This window comes from Lepisma saccharinum, chromosome 1 (assembly GCF_977018435.1).
Source record: "Lepisma saccharinum chromosome 1, izLepSacc3.1, whole genome shotgun sequence".
Lineage (NCBI taxonomy): Eukaryota > Metazoa > Arthropoda > Insecta > Zygentoma > Lepismatidae > Lepisma > Lepisma saccharinum.
In genome coordinates this window covers 216,259,787-216,273,046 of record NC_139229.1, presented here as the reverse complement: position 1 = coordinate 216,273,046, position 13,260 = coordinate 216,259,787, and the positions used below count along the sequence as shown (strand labels likewise).

The following is a 13,260-nucleotide window of genomic DNA, read 5'->3' as shown; positions in this document are numbered from 1 at the left end:
CTCTGTATATTCTTGTTTTGAGGAATCATTTGTTCACTTCACAAATCCTGCCTTGAATCAACATGGTAAGAATTATACTGAAAAATCTCTTCATAAAATGTAATTATTTACATGTCAACTTGAGCATGAATCATAAAATTTCGCTGTAAGAATCTAGGATAGTATTATCTTACGACCTCGTATGAAGCATTTCCTTTTTAAATTGCAATTGACTTTAACTTAAGGTTGGTCGATTGATAATGAGATTATCAAATATATGAAAATTATAGGTGACTGTTAAATGTTTGCATACTCTTTTAAATATTGAAAAATATAATTCGACATATAGTGGTAATCTGAGAGCACAAGTCGCTGCGATAATAAACCTCCGAGTTTAGGAATGCCGGAGAATTATTTTAATAGAACTAATAGCACTGGATAAATTACAACGTATTTGCAAAAGACTATAAAAGTTTTCAAATTTTGAATAATGTGGGATATTGGCAGGTTAATAATATTGCTACAACTAACGTGAGTAAGATATGTACTTTGGTTTGAACTTTGGCCAAATATCAACGCTGTCCCGGACTACTATATTCAACATTCACTTACGAAAACAAATTCACTAAAAAAAAGTGCAAATAAGTGTGCGAGTTAACAAGGAATATGTGTATATATGCGTTCAAAATGTAACACCTACCTGTAATAATTTTTTTATTAAATGTGGTCAACACATTAAAACTGACTAAATAGATAAGAATCAAACGAGGTTTATATTAGAATCTGTCTTAAGATCGATAGTAATGTCATTTTCTTATGTTTTGTATATATAAAAAAATAATAAAAATTAAATACCCTTTTTTAAAAAACAAAATTGCTTTTGTTCATCAGATCGCCATCATCGCTTTAGCAGTGATCCTTGCAGTCCACGGCAGTTACGGTGAGTCCATTACCTACATTGTTTACTGTATTTTCAACATGACACAACTTATAAGTTACCTCGCATGTTTTAACATGAACATGAAGATTCACTTTTATATGACATCCGACACGCCACTACGAAAAGCCTTTACATAAGTATAACGAAGCTCAAAATTTTGTTTGTTTCTTTAAGTCTACTTTATGCACGGACAAGCTAACCGGGACGGGACCTACAGTTTAAAGTGAGATCCGAACCGCTATGTGCTTCCATCGGATATCGAACCCCGAAATTACAAGGCGACGGTAAAGCTCAAAGTAAAGTTATCCCTTGAGCGTTGCACCATTCCGTGAAGGCACTTAAGGGGTGTCGATATCATTCATACTGGAAGTGATGTGGCTACTAACACACTCTGGTTGCCCTCAATCTGAAGGATTTACAGCAAGTGGTCCTTAAATAACTTTGCTATATTTTTTAAACTGAAAATAGCGAGGACAACTTCTGTTTTCTTTGCATAATATTCTTGGCAAAGTCAATACTAATTATATAGCTGTTATGAATATGTATGCCAAATATTATGCTTTTACTTACTACCACATTAACATGGAGAGAATTTAAATCAAGTTAACACCTGATTAACATACTTACTCCTGTACATCCTTATAACCTCCTCCGCTATCATGCTATTTTCAATAAACAAATCATATTATACCCACCAACTCTTTATACTAAAGCTTCCCTCTATAATAAAAAGATATCCCTCTTTATTTCAATACAACTACAAATCGTCACAAAAATAAATTGCACCTCCTCTTCCTCGGGATATGTCTTCTGCACATACATGCACAGATGTAAATTTAATAGAAGCAACAACTTTACAACGCAGCATGACCAAAAATATATTTCTAGGTGAATCTATGAGACGATGTGATTATTCTCTCACTACATGAATGATTTAAATAATTTAATCGCAATTGTGGCATGATTGATCATGCTGTGTTGCATTGTATTTTGCACCCCTCCCCTTAACTCTAATTTTCTCTATCCAATTAAGCAAGAATGAGGAACTAGTGCGACACCACTCACACACATACTTATTATAGTCACAACCTACAAAAATCAAAGTAATTGAAGTAAAATTAATTTATTACAATTATCGTATCAATATTATCAAGTTTCATACATATAACAAATAATATTTTAATCTCTATATCTTTCTTCTAGCTGTTCCCATTGGCATTACCGGCGTCAGCCACCAGAACCACAACCAGCTGTCTCTCCTGAGCCACCCTGTGATTGCCCACGGAGGCTACGGCATCGGCGCTGGGATCGGAGGCTATGGTCTCGGTCTGGGCTACGGCGCTGGCTTGGGCTACCTCGGTTGAAGTTTAAAAGATAAGTTCTAATGTACCGAGTCTTTCAATAAATATATTAATATACATATCTTACCTGTTATTCCGATAATCCTAGCAATTATATATATATATAGGTGAATTACGTCATCAAAACCATATCCTAATATGAAGTGAACTTCGAAACAAGTAAGGGTCATTCCATTGTGACTAACGTAACTATCAGCATGTTAGGGCATATGCACAGTATATTATAAGTACAGACACCTAGATAGCTCATGGAAAGTATTGGATATAGTGCTTGGTGTGAGGTGTATCGTAAGTACAGTAAAATATAACGCTTACTCACTTTGTAATTCCTTTGTTTATTCATTGTGACTAACGTAACATATCTTGTCACACATAGTGAAACAAAAACGGCATTGCAAGAGAAACAAATGTGACTATTCTCCAAATCTAATGAATATTTTTCTGCAGTGTACTGAACAAATGAAGACTGAAATCACAAAATATCAGATTCTAGAAATTCAGCAAATCACTGTAACAAATTTATGCCCACTTTAAGTATCAGCCAGCTCTGCTCATAACGTATTTACGCTCGTATTTTATTCTGGACTGACTATATCAGGGATAACCACCTACCTTGGTAATCATCACATGACACAACACATCAGTCACCGGGACTTAAAGTATGCATCAGTTTTCTGGCAATAGAACCCTTACTAAGCCAAGCGTCAGGTTAACCTTGCAGCAGGTTTTCGCATATGTAGATCCAAACGTGCGCGCAAGAATATAGTTCCACTGAGACGGGTTCTATTCCGACACAACTGCATACTTGCAAGAACACAGTTATTTGATTTGTAAAATACAGACAAAATAATACATCCATTAGCAGGTGTGGACTTGATCGGTTGCAATCACTGTGCAGACGAACTTGGATCCGCAGATTCGCCAACTGGAGTTTGTATTGAGCTCAGGAATCCCTGAAGCCCAAGTGCGAGTCGAGCAAGACTGAATACGTTGCAGAGCGCGTCGAATCCGTGAAACCAGTGTTGCACATCCCACTATTTTAACCCTATGTTTATTGTGATTAATAATCGTGCTATACAGCGGCGAGAATAGCTGAATCAAGCAAGGTTTCCTGTTCAGCGAGTGTTATTGTGGGCTTCATCCAAAGGGAAAAGCTCTTCAAATCAAGCAAGTTGTTTAAAATGCATAATCCTCCTTACGGAAACAAGATCAAAGTAAAACAGGCCGTGAGGTGATTTGCCGTCAATGGGCGCACGAACTGTATCCCGGGTGTTGAATGATTTGCGGTTTGAGTTTAGGAAGAGGAAACGATTGTTTGTTGTTTGACTACAAAAGAATGTCCCCGGTATTAAAAGATATCACCGTGAGAAGAAACATGTTTATTATTTGGACCAGACGTGCTTTAACTCTGGGAGGGGCGTGGGCGTTATATTGATTTTTTTTATTATATATATATCACCATGCAAAACCACCGCCAGGGCTGAAGAAACCGACGAGAAAGGGAGAGGGGAAGGGGGAGGCTTATTGTTTCACCTACTGACGGCAATGACGTCTTTGTTGAAGGCGCATATATTTACTGTTCCGTGCAAGGAAAGGGATGGATGATTAGCAAGAAATGGACAGACCAAGATTTGAATCCTGGTTTAGTGAAGTGATTCATAAATTGTAACCAGAATAATAGCAGCAGACAATGCACCTGATTGTATATATCCACAATAACAAATCATACTTTTTTTTGGCTGGTATAACTTGAAGTGGGTGTGTTTTACAGTAACAAAGGTTTTCATAAACGTATTTTTTTATAAACCAAAAACAATAATTTGTCATTAAATTCAAGAGGGCCTGTCGTTGTTTACTTATATTTTTGTTTATTTTTTATTTTTGCGTGCTCTAAATATACACACATGCTCATGGGCGTCCGGAAGGAGGGGCAAGGGGGCCGTTCCCTCCCTGGAAAATGAAAGTCAACCAAAAATTATGTATTTCACACATATAATTTCATTTTAGCCACAATAATATGTTAATTATATTGCATTAACACAATAAATTCAAATTTAAGCAATGTTATTAGGGAACTACACTCTTTAGGGGGAAATGTGACTTGTTTGCCCCCCTGGGAAAAATACTCTCATGTTTCGAAGATATTTCGCATTTATATTAAGTAATGACACATTTTTTAAAATAATTTATGCGCCGAAAGTACTTCTAAAATGTTATGTTTCAGGAGACAAAAAGAAACACAAATATATTCCGCTTGACATGCATGCGGGTTTTGATGTGTTGTGCGGTTGGCAATACTGTAGATTTTCTCAGTGTCTGCGATGTAAGCAGCTCGGCGGTTGAGGCAAGACTGGCACGGAAGATTCTGTGCTCAGTTCCCGCGCGGATTGATACATAAAACCTGCTGCAAGGTTAACCTGACGCTTGGCTTACTTGCATTGTCCACTTCTAACTGTTCTGTGGCAAGTGATATCAGGTATTGCGGATACGAAGGGCGAACTCAAAAAACGTGCATTGTGAGGGAAATGCGTTTCAAGTTGTCAGGCACAGTGTGAACTTCACAAAAATTCGGTAACAGTAGATCGGAATGTTTCATGCGTGATTTCCAAATTTCTTTGTGGAGTTCACACTGTGCCTGACAACTTGAAATGCATTTCCCTCACAATGCACGTTTGTTGAGTTCGCCCTTCGTATCGCCACGCCTCATATGGTTCCAGTGATTGGTATTTGGTCCCTTGTTTTCCGATACAAGAATACCCTCACACGCCCCACTGCCCTTACTTAGCAGACTTATTGAATGGCACTAACATGTGGAATATTTTAATAAAAAATCTTCTAATGTCCCAGCTTTGGTAGCAACTGTGAGCTACACTTTAGCATTGTGTTTACTATGTACCTATGACACTAAGGCTTCCCTATTAGTTAATGCTGTAGTGGTAATGTCGTCGCCTATTAATCAACGGGGACCCGGGTTCGCTGCCTGTTGGAGGCACATTGCACGGTGGATCGAATCCTACTTTAAAAACTGTAGGTCCAGTCCTGTGCATAAAGTGGACTTAAAACATCAATTCATATAATTCAATACTTATGGCAACAGTTAGCCCATTCTTTTACGCATAGTGCCAGCAAATGTGACTAACATAACAATGTTGTAAAGGCTGTCTACTTAGGTCGTGTTAGTTACTTTGATCTGGTTACGTTAGTCACAGCTTTAATTGGTGCTTTGGATCAATATTTCCAAATATAGTTTATGAGGTCATTTGTTGGTTATATTTAGGCTCTAACTTTGGAACTTTGGTATAAGAGTTTTGCTGATTCCTTGTTTATTTTTTCTAACAAGCTTTAAGATATGATTTTTTCGTGATTAACGTAACATCGATAAGATGCACATTCAAGACCCTCAAACTAACAGCTAGCAGCGCAAGATTTCTTCCATTAGGGCATTTACAGAGTTCATACATGTCATATTATTTGACCAGTAATACATTGCAATTATTATTTTTCTTTTTCCTTATCATTTTTTAAATCTAAAGTCAGAAACATCCTTGATATTGAGATGAGCTTATTTCAACGACATTGTACATCAAAGTCGAAATCTTGAATGAAAAACTGTTTCCATATTCAAACACTGCAGAATTAAAGCTTTACAGCGATATGTAAAACATGTAATAGATATGAGAAATCAGTGCAAGTGTCACAAAATCATGAAATGGCCCGTAACTGTCACATTAAACACTTTTGATGGTAACTAAGTTTTCGTGTTCCAATCAAGCATTTTATCTATACGTTATCCTTTTTATCTCCTTTCTGAAATACGAAATTTCCTGAGTTCACTTCTACCTTTGTCTTCTGTGAAATATTTCTCTGGAGTAGTGGTAAGGTTCGATGACGAACATTTGACTTGTTACTGATCTAGTGGTTTAGTAGTATAGAACAACAAACTTTTATATGTTGCGACAGTTACACGTTTATTGGAAGAGAAAATCGGGGTTAAATATTTATTGGAGAGAAAGGGAAAATCGCAACATTTCGAACAGAATTAAGCAGGATATTGAATTTTCATGCATCTGTACATCAAGGTAAACTAGAATCCCATCTTACCTTAATGTGGTTCATTTCCACAATCGACTACTTAATAAACTTAATGAGTATTCACATAATTTGTTTCACATATGATTCCGTTTCATTTCAAAGCAAAAATACTTTGGAATACTTTCACCTTGCTGGTGAAACAAAATGTCTATTTCTCGTATTCGATAAAATCGAACTGAGATCTATGCCATCAACGGTGAACATGTGACTAGATACTAGTTCAGTCACATGGTAGACAAGAACCACTAACCGAAGATGATGCATATCTTTCAATACATTGATTAGACGAAAAATCATGGCAAATACTGAGAGGAAAGCAAGCCGAAATTTATACATTTCTAACACAATAGAATATATATGTAGAGTAGTCAATATGTGTGTAAACATCGTTTAAATCAAATACGCAAGTGGAAACACGCAGAGGCGCAACCACGATTTTTTGTCTGGGGAGGCAAGTACCAAGATAAACGTACCAACAATAATAATAATAGCAATAATAATAATTTTATTAATAATAATTCCAATAATAATAATAATGTTTATTATACTTCGCTTCTTGTGCCACTTTTGGCTAATTTGCGAAAATGGGGATGACATTCATGAATGGACACTCACAAACATCCATGCCCAAGCCGGGATTCAAACCCGGGACCAACATTATTATTATTATTATTATTATTATTATTATTAGTAGTAGTAGTAGTAGTAGTAGTAGTAGTAGTGGTGGTGGTGGTGGTGGTGGTGGTGGTAGTGATAGTATCAAAGTTGTTATTACCCTTATAAATACATTATGCAAAGAGGGGGTAGAAGTTTGTGCTAAAGCATTTGTTTTCTAACAAAAGATATGAATTATTTTTGGATCCAATTTTCTTTTTTTTTTTTTTTGCAGGCTGTAATCAACATTGATTTAATAGGGTGCAAATAATTTCACAGGACGGCAATGCATTCTCTCTTTTACATCTTTTGTGCCTCCCAGATTGTGTAGTGGTAACATTGTCGCCTTGTGATCAAGGGGTCCCAGGTTCGATACCAGGTGTAGGCACATGGCACAGTGGTTCGGATCCCACTTTAAACTGTAGGTAGACTCTATGTGCGTAAAGTGGACTTTAAACCAAAAATCAATCAATCAATCTTACAACTTATTTTCATTTAGATCGTTCGGTGCCCAGGGCCGACTCCTGCCACACCCTAGCTACGGCCCTGAACTTGATAAGACTAAGAAAAGCAGGGATTGCCAGCGAAGAGAGGAAGAAAAATTTACGGAAAGTATTTTTATTTGCATAAAATTTGAAGTTGTTGGGAGGTAATTGCCCCCTGCATGTACACTTGGCCGAAAATGTTTCCCCCCCTTGCCCCCCCTAGAATTCATTTCAGTCCAAGGTTGGGGGGCAATCACCCCCCCTTGTGGTTGGGCCACTGGAAACACGAATCAAACTTCCTGATACATGATATACTAAAGAGAGAAAGCCTGAAGAATGTCGGTGTGATCGTTTCGGGTTATTGTAAAATATGTCAACGAACGTATGGATCAAGGAAAATATAAAACTTGATTACTAGATGGAGTTCAATTCACAGTTACTCATTGCAATAGGTTGATGACTGAATATTTTGTGCAAGTATATACGTTTTCGACGAATATCTGTAAACATGGAACCAGGCGCGTATATTCTAGGCTAGCTAGTCTATCTCCGAAGCCCAGATTAAATACAGGAAATTATCGACTAGCAAATGTGACTGATGCTTCACTCTCAAATAACGACCGCGGGAGAAAACGATAGTACATGGGAATGGGCTCCTTTCCTTTAAAGCTACCACCAGGCTTCATCGGTTAAAATCTTCCCTGACCAGGGCCTGAAGGAAATCGGTGACGTATTTAGAGTAGCTTCCAAACCCAAGCGTGGACAGGGAAGTCTTCGTTTTATAACTGAGGTAAAACCTTACAGCGATGCCAATTCGCTAACCAGCATCGGATTTTTTTCAGGTAAGGGATATTTTGAAACGAAACTACTATTACAGGAACGGGAAAAGAGTGGCTGGCATGTGATAGGGAATTTGTCCTCTAGGCCAAAACAACGCTGTCCCATCGAACACATGCAGAACCCGAATTAAGCCTTCTGAAGCCTCCATATTCAAAATTAGAATAAAGGAAGAACAGCACTCGCCTCAAACTGCCTGGAATCCTGACTTGATGGTTCCTTCTTGATCCCAAACCACACATACTACATAATGAAGGTGTACGAACCGGTGTGGTTTAGGATCAAGAAGGAACCATCGATAACTGACGGAGCCCGACACCTCTGGAATTTGATCCAGTTGTCCCGAGTTCTCCCACACCACTTGAGAGATCTGATTAATAGGGTCATTCAACGAAACGCATTCTTCGCCCATCCTGAAAATCTCCTGCTGGCTTTAATAACCGACCAAAACCCAGAAATAAGAAGTCTTGGTTGGCAAAGAATTAAGAAAGCAAGAGGATTGAAAAAAGGCAAAAGAATTCGCACTTTTGTTTTCCCAACCATCAATTTTAATGCAGACCAATACTATGACATGGTTGATTGGGCTTCATGCTCCCTCCACGAGCCTCCGTTGACCAATAATATTACAAATGAAGAAGTAGATGACTACATTAAAAACAAAATAATAGCGGAAATTCAAGACTTCCCCTGCCACACGCTAGGAGTGGAGCGACTTGTGAAAATTATCACAGAGGCTGCTTCTTCCGTTTTCGGTGGCCACATCAAAGCGAAATTGGAATCTAGAGAACATATGCCGGCATTTCGAACAAAAAGTGACTATAAAGTTCAAGAAGAAAACTAGAAGAAAATCTTGGCCTGCCCCTCAGTAACATTATGTTTGCCAACATAATTTGGGTGGGTGGAGCTCGCAGTCAAGCCACCTCCTCGTGGTGAGCTCTGGGTTATTTTCAAAGCATAATAAGCTATGAAAATAAGCGAAGCGCTGGACAGTAATTGAGGAACTGTTAGCAATTAAAAAGCCAAAATATTTTATTTAGTCTTTTATATCGGAAAACTTTCGAATAAAACACAAAGTCGAAACCAATTGGAAACCATCAATAGAAAAAATGGAATTTTTAGCCTCAAATTGACAATTTTTGACCAAAAGCATACGTAAACAGCATAGGAAACCACCCCTAAGGCACGAATGTAACATATTTGCCATAAACAAAACAATAAACGACCATAATGCAGAAAAAAAGACATGAATTAGCCAAATAATAACATTTTTGTGAAATTGTTGTGCGTGTTGCATAACCAAATCACTATCAAAACTTCAAGGTCGATGCGCGCCACCTAAACGACCTCCAAAAAATCTTTTAAAAAATCAGACGTGTTTTTGGTCACAAATGGCCACTTTTCCGCACTAGCCACCTTAACATTTCGAAAAAAAGTTTTTTTCGATACACCCTAACCTGTAATGAAGAAAACAAGGTAAAACGTCTTACATTCATTAAACAGTGCTCCAGAAAAGTTAATGAAGAAAGAAGACAATACTTACCTCAAACCAGCTGTCCATCCCATCCTCAACTGTAGTACCATTAGCAGGGCCTCAAGTGACGAAAAAAGAGAATCTGTCGTTACAAATATATACGTATAGTCTAAAAATATTAAGAATATTTTACTGTAAGGATTTTCTTGGCTTCAGTTTCCCTTGTTACAAGACTAGACATTAAGTTTACATAGGAGAATTGTTGAAACGCACACTTTCGTTGAGTTTGAAAGTTTCAGGACAGTTTGAGACTTACCGGCTATCATATGTCTATACATAATTGGGGCAAAGAGTGTAGGAGGGAGGGTTACCATACTTATCTGGTACATTACGTGAAGATGTATTATTAGTATAAGACATCTGGAGGCTGATCGCTTCATTTAGGCGTCAATAGAGTTTAAAATAATTTACTCATTCATTAATTGACTTTCTCCGAGCCTTCATAATACACTATGAACAGTGGAATAGTTTATAGGCAATTGTTGATAAGTAATACTGTCAAGTGGAAGGAACCAAGTTCCAAGGAAACTTACACCTAGAAGCGCAACGATGAACTTTATTTTCATTTACCCCGGCACAGACGCTACTGGTAGTTCCCGACTAAATAATCTCGACGACCGGTTCAGGATACCTAACGTACACATAAACCCTAGTCTTCATACAAGGAGTCATTTTATTCAATATTATTATTTACGTATTTTATGCAACAAATAATATAAATAATATCTATTATCCGAGTATGCTACACATTCATCTTGTAAGTGATACCTCTGAAGTTCATCTACAGTCACTCATACATAGTTACAGAATTGTTTCATTTATATTTACACATTATATTCACATGTGGCACATGTTTCACATTTGATTGTTTGAGGTCATTCAAGTCAACATTAGAGCGTTGATAAGTTTCTCATCCTTGTTCTAAAGCTCTTAGTGAACAAAGTTCAAAACTGGAATTCAAAATTTTAAAAAGTGGAGTCGTTCAAATTTATCACATAATTTTTTCTCAAATTAGATACGGAGTAAAACTGAATTACCATAACTAAAAATTATGACAGAAGACTGAATGTTAAATAATATAATGCATGGACAGAAATGGTAAGTATGTTTGCAAATCGAATAGAAACATATTTATCGGTATTGTAACAGATTTTTAACATTTTGTGCAAGTATTGTGTAGCATGATTTTAATATTAATTCTTGCTTGAGGAAGAAAATAAATAAATATTGAACAAGGGACTGAATTTTGCTCCGACACCAAAAGCCTTACCCACCGAGGATATAATTTCCGGTATAGAGCTAGCTGTTATTGGCCTGCCTTTAGATACCAAAGAAGAAGTCCGCCATGAAGTCAGCCGGACCCTCAGGAGAGCGGTACTACCAAATCCAACATTACCAGAACTGAAAGAACAGCCCTGAAATCACTCCGTTCAGACCCTGACATCACGATTCTACCGGCGGACAAAGGGAACGCGACAGTGCTACTACCTACGGCAGCCTACCAGGAGAAGATCACTGAACTTCTAAGTGACCACGCTTACAGAAAACTAACCAGGGACTCCACCGCATAGGTGGAGCTGAAAACAAGCCGCCTTCTCAAGAAATCCGGCTTAACTGAAGACATCAGCATACACCTGAAAGCCCATGGCAGCCAGCCTCCCAGATTATATGGCCTATCAAAAATACACAAAGCAGGGGTCCCCTTGAGGCCCATTGTAAGTGCTACAGCCAGTCCTACCTACAGCCTTGCTAAATACCTCACATCCCTGCTTCAACCTCTAGTCGGACAATGTGGACATCATGTAAAGAACTCAACTGAATTCATCCAGGAACTGAAGAAACTCAAGGTTTCCGAAAACGACATCCTCGTCAGCTTCGACGTTGTGTCCTTGTTCACAAGAGTTCCGGTGAAAGACACATTGAACTTCTGGGGAGCCACTTTCCACCGGCCATAGTAGACCTCTTTCGCCACACACTCACTTCAACATATTTCCTTTACAACGGTAAATATTATGAACAAACCGACGGAGTGGCCATGGGTTTACCACTTTCACCGGCCATAGCGAATTTCTACATGCAGCATTTTGAACACGAAACCCTGAAGGACGCACTGCATCCGCCATCCTGCTTCTACAGATATGTGGATGACACATTCGTCGTTTGGCCACATGGACGACCGGCATTACATAGTTTCCTTGAATTCCTGAACACCCGCCATTCATACATCAAGTTACTATGGAGACAGAAGAAAATGGCTGCCTCCCGTTCCTGGACATCCTAATCCGCCGCAAACCAGATGGGACACTCGGGCAAGGTGTATACAGAAATCCCATAGTTTTCACCACAAGGCTCAATGTCTTGCGGTTCTCAACACACTAGCCCACAGAGCAGTAACCGTTTCGGACGAAGATAACCTACAATCAGAACTCAATCATCCTAGAACCACGCTACAACAGAATGCATACAACATCAGGGACATCAACAGGGCAATCAACAAGGCAGTGACATCTTAGCGGAACCAACCCTGGACAACAGTGTGGTCCTAAAAGAAGGCCGATACTTCACCTCCCGGACCAGCCGAACATGGGGATGTGGTCGCCTCACCACATAGCCCCCCTGCTAGCAGCAACACAGGAGAACGTCCCACTACAACAGTTTTACCTTTTATTGGGCACACATCTGGGAAATTAAGTAGAATTCTCGCAAGATAAGGAGTGAAGACCATCCATAGACCACCACTCAAGACTAAGGCTCTTCTCCGCTCAGTCAAGGATAATCTGGAGCTACGAATTCCAGGAGTATACAGTATTCCTTGCGAGTGTACGAAGCAATGAAAATTAGAACAACATCTGATTATTCCAACCTGAAAATTCAGGACTTGCAGAACAGAGCATCACAGAGGGATACAGGGTTTTATTTTCTGACATAACAATAATAGCCAAATGTGCCGGGTACTGGGACCGACGAGTAAAAGAAGCCATAGCCATATCACGGGAAAGCACCAATCTCAACAGAGACGTGGGACTCCAGCTCAGTCACGCATGGAATTCGCTCCTCCGTAAAAACAATGCTGCAGCCAATAAGAACAACAGGATCCAGAGCGAGCCAATAAGAAGACAGAACCCAAATTCCGCACCATAACTGTCACATATTTAACCCCACATTGGTCTCCATTTCTATATTCCCTGATGATGAGAGCAATATATACGCTCGAAACTTCCTAAGCTAACTCCAATCTAACCTGGTTGGTAACCCGAGAACACCTGTTCGGAAAATAAGTAATTGGTGACATGTAATTTGGCTTATGTGCTACGAGTTGATAGAACGGAATATAAAGATATGTAACAAGTATTGTGCAGTACTAGTCACGCTAAATAAAAA

At 38.6% G+C, this 13,260-nt stretch overlaps 1 long non-coding RNA gene across 1 annotated transcript; it reads left to right on the top strand.

Moving 5' to 3' along the window:
• LOC145991728 (uncharacterized) lies at nt 1–2,339 on the top strand. The gene is made up of 3 exons (XR_014442095.1): nt 1–65; nt 871–919; nt 2,123–2,339. It is a non-coding gene; the product is annotated as an uncharacterized LOC145991728 (long non-coding RNA).
• The last annotated feature ends 10,921 nt before the right edge of the window (nt 2,340–13,260 follow it).